Genomic DNA, 9006 nt, shown 5'->3' with positions numbered 1-9006 from the left:
AAAGTGCTTGAACCAAATTAAAATGCAACATTGAGTTTAAAAGTGAAAAGCAAAAAAGGCAAATCCATCACATATAATATAAAAATAACTTTTGTTCAAGTGTGAAGACAATAAAAATAAAACCTATTGGACTTTATCTTGACCGTGTGCCAGCTTCCAGCAAAATGAATCAGCCCTCCTTTTGAATCACCGTGCAACACTTCATCCAAACCGTGACACCAATTCCATTTTTCCAATTAAAAATGAAAACCGAGAGTTGCTGGACGGGACACCACTTAAAAGAAATGCAACTAATAAGCTAATAAATGAAAGAAACGTGAATCAATTGAAGCGGGAATAAAGCTTGGAAGAAAATTGCATTTCACTTTTTTTAATGCAATGAGTCAGCAAATTTAAGCACCGTGCAACTGGAATAAATTAGAAAAATGCTTGAGCTAAACAATTAATATAATAGAGAAATGATGCAGAAATTGCAAAGCTGAATACGGCAACTACAAAACAAAGTTGACTGCAAAGCATAAAATGTTGGACGTGGCCTCTCCCTAAGCTGGACATCACTCCACACATCTCCAAATAAAATCAGCGCTGGCTAAAATAAGAAATCACCTTCATTTCTAATAAAATAAAATGCATTCCAGGACTTAAACCTTGCTGAAATAAATTGTGTGCATCACCCAAAATCCATCACCGTGTGAGCCTTTTCTCCAAGCAAAAATAAGACAATAAACCAAAAGGGTGTAGCAGCGTTCAAAGCAAAAACAAGAAAAATGAGTGTCGACTGTATTCCCCTAAACCAAAAAAAATATAAGCTCCCCCAAGATGTCACCGTACAGCCTTCCAAGTGCAGATCAAGAAGCGTGCGTGGTGCTCCCTTGTTGTGACAGCACCTTCTTCCAGCACCATTCTTTTCTTCTTCTGTAGCCCTCCATCTCTGTGGCTGTCTCCTCTGCTCGTTGCCCTCCAAAAACACACAAGCCTCCAAACCAAAAGCCTGGACCGAGAGTTTTTGAGAGAGTGGCAGCTGTCCTTCTTCTAAGGCCGTGTGTCCCTTTTTTAGGGTAGGGTCCACACAATAAAACCCTAGGGTGCCAAGTCATTAACTTCTAATTTTTGGGTCTAATCTAATTTACCAAAAATTGACCCAAAATATAAGAGTTGATTCAAAAATTCTAAACTACTGAATTACAATTTAATTAATTCAAAAATGTCTGTGTGGAGAGTCTTGAATTTATTTGGCATTCTTCCTGATGTACCAAAATGTATTTCCGAAATTTTCCTGCACTTCAAAAAAAAATGCACTTAATCAGCTCAGAAAACCCAAATTAGCACAATTACAAATTTCCGACCAAATTAAGTAGAATTCGGAAAACGGGGAAATAACAAACAATTAAACACAATTCCCTGGTTTATTTAAGTGCATTAAACTAAATATAATTCAAGAAATAACGACTCATCATAAAGGCAAATGGAGTTCTTAAGATTGAGGCTCCTTACTCTAGAAGAGTCAAGTTGGTGACAAGAAAGATGCTGAAATTATGTTGGTGTCATGAAAGGAAGAAGCACATCAACATTGAAAATCAAACTTGAGCTTTATTGGGTCAAGCTAGTGACGTGAAAGAAGCGCTTACTAGGAGGCAACCCAGCTTTCTAAACCTATCTTTTTAATTTATGTTTGTTTTTCTATTTTTAGTATAGGATTTGATGTACTTGGCTTCAAATTTTATCTATGTGCAATGGTTTGTTGATGCTATGATGTTTGTGATGAGTATTGCTCTATGATGCTGATTATATTGATTGATGTTGAGATGATGCATGATGCTGATATACAGGTGGTTGCTCATAATATTGTGAGACAGATCCATGATGATTTTTGATTGTGTTACTGAGCATGATGTTTATCTAAATGCTGGAATTTGAATTATCCTTTTTGAGGTTTTGAATCCCAGAGTTTTTTTGAATGATTGCTATTACTTTGAAAGCATGAATGACTTTGCCCAAGTTTCTGTGATTGAATCAATTGCTTGCATGTGTCATATGATCAAGGCCATCTGTTGTTATCCCTTTTTAGTCAATGCATGATTTTAGCCCAATAAAAGATAGCATAATGTGTTCTATCCTTTGAACCTTTCACCTTGAACATGATTTGAAAACCCATTTTGAAAATCCTTACCTTGAGTTAAGTTGAGAATATTTGTGGTATTGATAAAGGTTCAAGTTTGGGGTTGTTGGGACATTTGAAAAGGGAAAATAAATAAGCATTGAGCTAAGTGTTGAGCAAATGAAAAGCAAAATAAAAAGGAAAGAAACGAAAGAAAAAGAAAAGGTCAATGTAAGGGAAAATTGGGAATAAGTAAGAATGATTGTGTTTAAATTATGAAAGTATGAATGACTCTCTTAGCTCAAGGATTTTGTGATCCAGAAAAACCAATTTTCTTCTTAGCCTAGCCACATTCTAAGCCATAGAAAAGTCCTTGTGATGATGCTCTCTTGTGAGTGTGTTTGATTGTGGTTAAATGAAAGGCAAAGTTGATTCATGTGACATTGTGATAATATAGTTAATGAGTCACCATTATATACACTTGTGTCTTTGAGAGAATCACTTTTCTTTGTGAGGAATAGTTCCATGTATGCATGATTTCATCTTTGCTTGGTTGATCATTCATGAGCACAGCATCTGTTGAATGTTTTATGATTATCTGAGCACCATAATGAGCTTAACTTAATCAAGGCATGTATTCATCTTGACTGATATTCCTTATGATAAGTTGATTTGAGCAATTACTTGTCTTGAAAGAAAAGCAATTGAAATGTGTTCAATCATTGCATTGATTGGTTGAAAGCTAAGTTACATCTTGTTTGCTTGAGGACAAGCAAAGTTCTAAGTTTGGGGTTGTGATAACGATTGAAATACCATTATTTTTATACTTAATTTTGATAATAAATCAACCCTTTTTGACTTAGAAACTTGCTTTAACTCATGTTTTTGTTTTAGTTTTGTGAATAAGAGAGTTGAAGGTGAATTTAATGATTTTGTGCTAGATTCCCTTGATTTTGTAGGCTATTTGAATTATTTGAAAGAAGAGTTAAAGTACCGAATGGTTGGAATGTAGAAAAGTCAACCAGAGTGCAGAAAAAGTTGCGTTGAGCGCCAATTTTGAGTGTCGCAGCTACTACTGAGCGCCGTTTTGGTGCTAATCGTTGATGGCGTGGGCTTGGGCCAATTTTATGTATTTTTAATAAACTATATAAGGGTTTAGTCGACCTGGGATTGAAATATTTGGATAGAAAGAGGCAAAATTACACTCATTTCACCTCTTGCAGGTAGATTTTGGATGCGGAAGCTCCGATCTTCAACTTTCAAGGTTCTATATTTCATTCTTTTCATTATTTTCATCTAGTTTCACCATGTATATGGTGAACTAAACCTCCATTGTTCTTGGGGAAATGATGTAATTGATAACAGTTGAAAAACTGTTATTTTATACTTAAAATTGACCTCAATTACAACCTTTATAACTTAGAAATTAGCTTGAACTCATGATTTTGTTGAATTATTGGAAATAACAGTTTGATAGGTTTTATGCTTGATTTCCTTGTTTTTGCAGGTTTAAAGATGAATTTGATGAAAGAAGTAAAGTAGGAAAGAGATGGAGACAGAAAAGGACACAAAATTTGCAAATGAAGAGAATTCGCAAGTACCGCTCAGCGCCAATTACCGTTGAGCTGCACTTTTCAGTACCTATTGGTAATGCTGAGGGGAGAACTGGCACTGAGGGGAAGAAGTGAAACATGCTAGTACTGCTGAGCGGTATTTTCCGCTGAGCGGTATTTTCCACTAAGTGGTATTTTCCGTCGAGCGGCACTTTTCTGGCTTGGGCCTGTTTTTCTGTATTTTTTAGAATCGTATATAAGCTTTAGGACGTTCTAGGGTTTGTATCTTTGGCTGGAACGAAGCAAAAACACACTTTTCACCCCTTAGGGGTAGAATTAGAGATGGTGATGGCTCTCCTCTTCTCTTTCTCGGGTTTTTCTATCTCTTCCATTCTTTCATTCCATTGTTCATCTAGTTCTTCCATGAATATGGTGAACTAAACTTATTTTGTTCTCGGGGAATCAATGTAAATTGTTAGAAACTCTCTTGTATGGAATTTTTTCTTCAAGATCATTTTTATGATACATGCTTTCTTTCACTAATAGTTAGGGTTTTTCCTCTTTGTTCAAAGCATGCATTGTTTACCTCATTCGATGTCATGATTATTGGTTTTGTCGATATGGACACATACGGGGAAATCTAGGTCTGGGGAATCTCTACCAAAAGTATATTACCAACCTAGACAGACATAGTAGTGTGATAGTTGGTTGCCTTTAAGCTTCTGTGCTCCAAAATTAATTATTAGGGATGCTAGGAATTGTATGAACTCAAAATTAAGGATAAGCTTTCTTCGCCGAGATATCGGGTTTAAAGTAATTTAGAAAGTTGCATTAACATTAATGAAAAGAATGATGAATTCCTAAATACAAGAGAATGGATAGGATGAATACGATAAACCCCAACAACATATTCATTCATATACTTCAAATCACGTGTTTTGTTTCTTTTTACCCATTGATCATCACATGCAAACATATTTACTTTTCAGTCTTTTGCAATTGAAACTTACAACAATTTGTTCACAAGTCTTAATTCATCAATAAATCACATAACTGTCTAGTTCGTGAGTCCTTTGGGAGAATGATACTTGGTCTTACCAGGTTTATTACTTGATACGATTCGGTTATACTTGCCGAGGGTTAACAAGTCTTTAACTCCGTTTTTGGGGCTTTAAGAATTGTTCATCAGTAATCCTTTGAAATTTTCATGTATTGAATTGATTCTTGATTATATATGTTTTACTTCATTAATTGTTAGGGTTTTTCCTCTATACTCTACGCATGCTCTGTTTAACTCATTCAATTGCATGATTATTGATATTTTAACTATGGACATATATGAGGAAATCTAGAACTAGGGAAATTCTCCCGGAAGCAATATTGCATAGACATTATAATAGGAGGATCGGTTGCCTTTAAGCTTCTGTGCGAATGTAATGCATGCTTAATTGCTAGGGAGACAAGACATTGTGAATTAGTGATTAGGATTATGCTTTCTTTACTGAGACATCGGGTTTAAGGTAAATTAGAAAGTGACATTAACATTAATGAAGAAAGATGAATTAATAAATACATGAGAGTGGATAGGATAAGTGATAACAGTTGAAACACTGTTACTTTTATACTTAAAATTCACCTCAATTACAACCTTTATGACTTAGAAATTAGCTTGAACTCATGATTTTGTTGAATTATTGGAAATAATAGAGTGGACAGGTTCTATGCTTGGTTTCCTTATTTTTGCAGGTTTAAAGATGAATTTGATGAAAGAAGTGAAGTAGGAAAGAGATGGAGATAGAAAAGGACACAAAAACTGCAAAAGATGAGAATAAGCAAGTACCGCTCAGTTGAGGGGAGAACTAACGCTGAGGGGAAGAAGTCAAACACGCTAGTACCGCTGAGGGACACTATTCTAGGCTTGGGCCTACTTTTTTGTATTTTTTAGAATAGTATATAAGCTTTAGGACGTTCTAGGGTTTGTATCTTTGGCTGTAACGAAGCAAAAACACACTTTTCACCCCTTGGGGGTAGAATTGGAGATGGTGACGGCTCTCCTCTTCTCTTTCTCGGGTTTTTCTATCTCTTCCATTCTTTCATTCCATTGTTCATCTAGTTTTTCCATGAATATGGTGAACTAAACTTATTTTGTTGTTGGGGAATCAATGTAAATTGTTAGAAACTCTCTTGTATGGAATTTGTTCTTCAACATCATTTTTATGATACATGCTTTCTTTCATTAATAGTTAGGGTTTTTCCTCTTTCCACAAAGCATGCATTGTTTAACTCATTTGATGTCATGATTATGGGTTTTGTCGATATGGACACATACGGGGAAATCTAGATCTGGGGAATCTCTACCAAAAGTATATTACCAACCTAGACAGACATAGGAGTATGATAGTTGGTTGCCTTTAAGCTTATGTGCTTGAAAATTAATTATTACTGATGCTAGGAATTGTATGAACTCATAATTAAGGATAGGCTTTCTTCGCCGAGATATCGGGTTTAAAGTAATTTAGAAAGTTGCATTAACATTAATGAAAAGAATGATGAATTCCTAAATACAAGAGAATGGATAGGATGAATACGATAAACCCCAACAACATATTCATTCATATACTTCAAATCACGTGTTTTGTTTCTTTTTACCCATTGATCATCACATGCAAACATATTTACTTTTCAGTCTTTTGCAATTGAAACTTACAACAATTTGTTCACAAGTCTTAATTCATCAATAAATCACATAACTGTCTAGTTCGTGAGTCCTTTGGGAGAATGATACTTGGTCTTACCAGGTTTATTACTTGATACGATTCGGTTATACTTGCCGAGGGTTAACAAGTCTTTAACTCCGTTTTTGGGGCTTTAAGAATTGTTCATCAGTAATCCTTTGAAATTTTCATGTATTGAATTGATTCTTGATTATATATGTTTTACTTCATTAATTGTTAGGGTTTTTCCTCTATACTCTACGCATGCTTTGTTTAACTCATTCAATTGCATGATTATTGATTTTTTCACTATGGACATATATGAGGAAATCTAGAACTAGGGAAATTCTCCTGGAAGCAATATTGCCTAGACATTGGAATAGGAGGATCGGTTGCCTTTAAGCTTCTGTGCGAATGTAATGCATGCTTAATTGCTAGGGAGACAAGACATTGTGAACTAGTGATTAGGATTATGCTTTCTTTACTGAGACATCGGGTTTAAGGTAAATTAGAAAGTGACATTAACATTAATTAGAAAGATGAATTAATAAATACATGAGAGTGGATAGGATAAGTGATAACAGTTGAAACACTGTTACTTTTATACTTAAAATTCACCTCAATTACAACCTTTATGACTTAGAAATTAGCTTGAACTCATGATTTTGTTGAATTATTGGAAATAACAGAGTTGGACAGGTTCTATGCTTGTGATGACAAATTTATGAACACCGAAAAACGGCGCCACAAACTTGTTTAACAATCGGCAAGTGTGACCGAATCGTTTCAAGTAATAAAACTCGGTAAGACCAAGTATCGTTCTCCCAAAGGACTCACGGCCTAGCTTAATTATGTGATTTGTTGATTATTTAAGACTTAAGAACAAATTGATTGAAGTTTTATATGCAAAAGTGATGAGTCGTTATTTCTTGAATTATATTTAGTTTATTGCACTTAAATAAACCAGGGAATTGTGTTTAATTGTTTGTTATTTCCCCGTTTTCCGAATTTTGCTTAATTTGGTCGGAAATTTGTAATTGTGCTAATTTGGATTTTCTGAGCTGATTAAGTGCATTTTTGAAGTGCAGGAAAATTTCGGAAATACATTTTGGGACATCAGGAAGAATGCCAAATAAATTCAAGACTCTCCACACAGACTTTTTAGAATTAATTAAATTGTAATTCAGTAGTTTAGAATTTCTGTATCAACTTTTACATTTTGGGACAACTTTTGGTAAAGTAGACTAGACCCAAAATGTGAAGGAAAATGACTTGGCACCTTAGGGTTTCACCCTTATTAAAAGGTGACCCACGACCTTAGAGTAGAGGAGTCGCCACTTGACATTTTACCACTGACTCTCTCGGTTCTTGTTTTGGGAGGCTCTTAGTTTTTAGAATTCTTTGGCTTGAAAACGCTGTTTTGATAATGAATGAAGAACACAATTCTCTTTTTCTTGGAGTATGAAACGGTGATTCATTGTGTGTGTGATGGGTGATTTCATCTTCAAGCTGGACGGGGAAGAAGGAGCTGGCACGGCTTGGAAGGTGCTGCGCGGAGAGAAGAAGAGGACGGTGATTTTATTTTTTTTAAGAAAAAGCAATTCATTCCAGGAGCTGGAACGGTGCACATACGGTCACGACTGACGCTGATTTCATTTTGGAATGTTCTCACGCTTTGACGTTTGGAAGAAGTGCTCACACGGTGACGTGCTGGGAGAGCATCCAAAGCCTTTAACTTAAAGCATTGATTCAGGACACGGTGATTTATTTTTAGTAGTGCACGGTGATTAATTTTTGAAGAGAATATGAAATTCAATCATGCAATGTCTCGTCCAGAGGAAGCACATTCTCAATTCTTTACTTTATAAGCAAACACGGTGCATTTAATTTGGCCTTAATGGAATGAGGAGTTGATTAGGTTAGAGTATAGGATGATGGGACGTTGATGGCTGATGTGGAGTGGGAGAATAGAAGCACTTTACAGCTGGTTTGCTTTGATTCATGAAGAAGTTGATTCACGTGAAGGAAGAGGTAGCCCACGGCCATTGATACATTTCTTTTACCTTTTAAGAATGAATGGATAACTTAGATAGGAGTAGCAAGGGTACGGTGATAGATTTCCTTTCTCGAGAAATGAAGAAGTGATTATAAGAAGGAGCATGTTGATTGCAGAAGTGGGTGCAGGGGTGTTACGGCTGGAAAGCAATTTGATTTAATGGGGAGCTCACGGACCTAATAAGCGCACGGAGATTTAGAAAGCTGGAGGTGTCGCGGCTGGAATGAAGAAGGGCATGATGCTTTCATTTAGCTTTGGAAGAAGTGGCACACACGGACACATCATGGGAATTTATTCCCCTTGTCACGGCTGCTGAATGAGAAATGAGAAAGGCTACCCCACTTTTATTTTTGGAATTAACACTTTGCAGGTTTATTTTCTTTGAGAAATGAAGAAGTGATTTAATATGAGAAGCAATTCAATTAAGAGGTAGTGTGTGTTGTCACGGCAGGGGAGGAAATTAGTTTGGCTGACTTGGTTTTCTTAGAGAATGAAGCACATGAGTCACGGTTAATGGTAGAGAAAAATTTAATTTCTTTTATTCCTTTGCCTAAGAATGGTTTACATTATAGGGTGAATTGATTT

Source organism: Vigna umbellata, chromosome 9 (genome assembly GCF_029865625.1).
Source record: "Vigna umbellata cultivar VRB3 chromosome 9, Vumbellata_1.0, whole genome shotgun sequence".
Lineage (NCBI taxonomy): Eukaryota > Viridiplantae > Streptophyta > Magnoliopsida > Fabales > Fabaceae > Vigna > Vigna umbellata.
Note: the sequence above shows the minus strand (reverse complement) of the source record.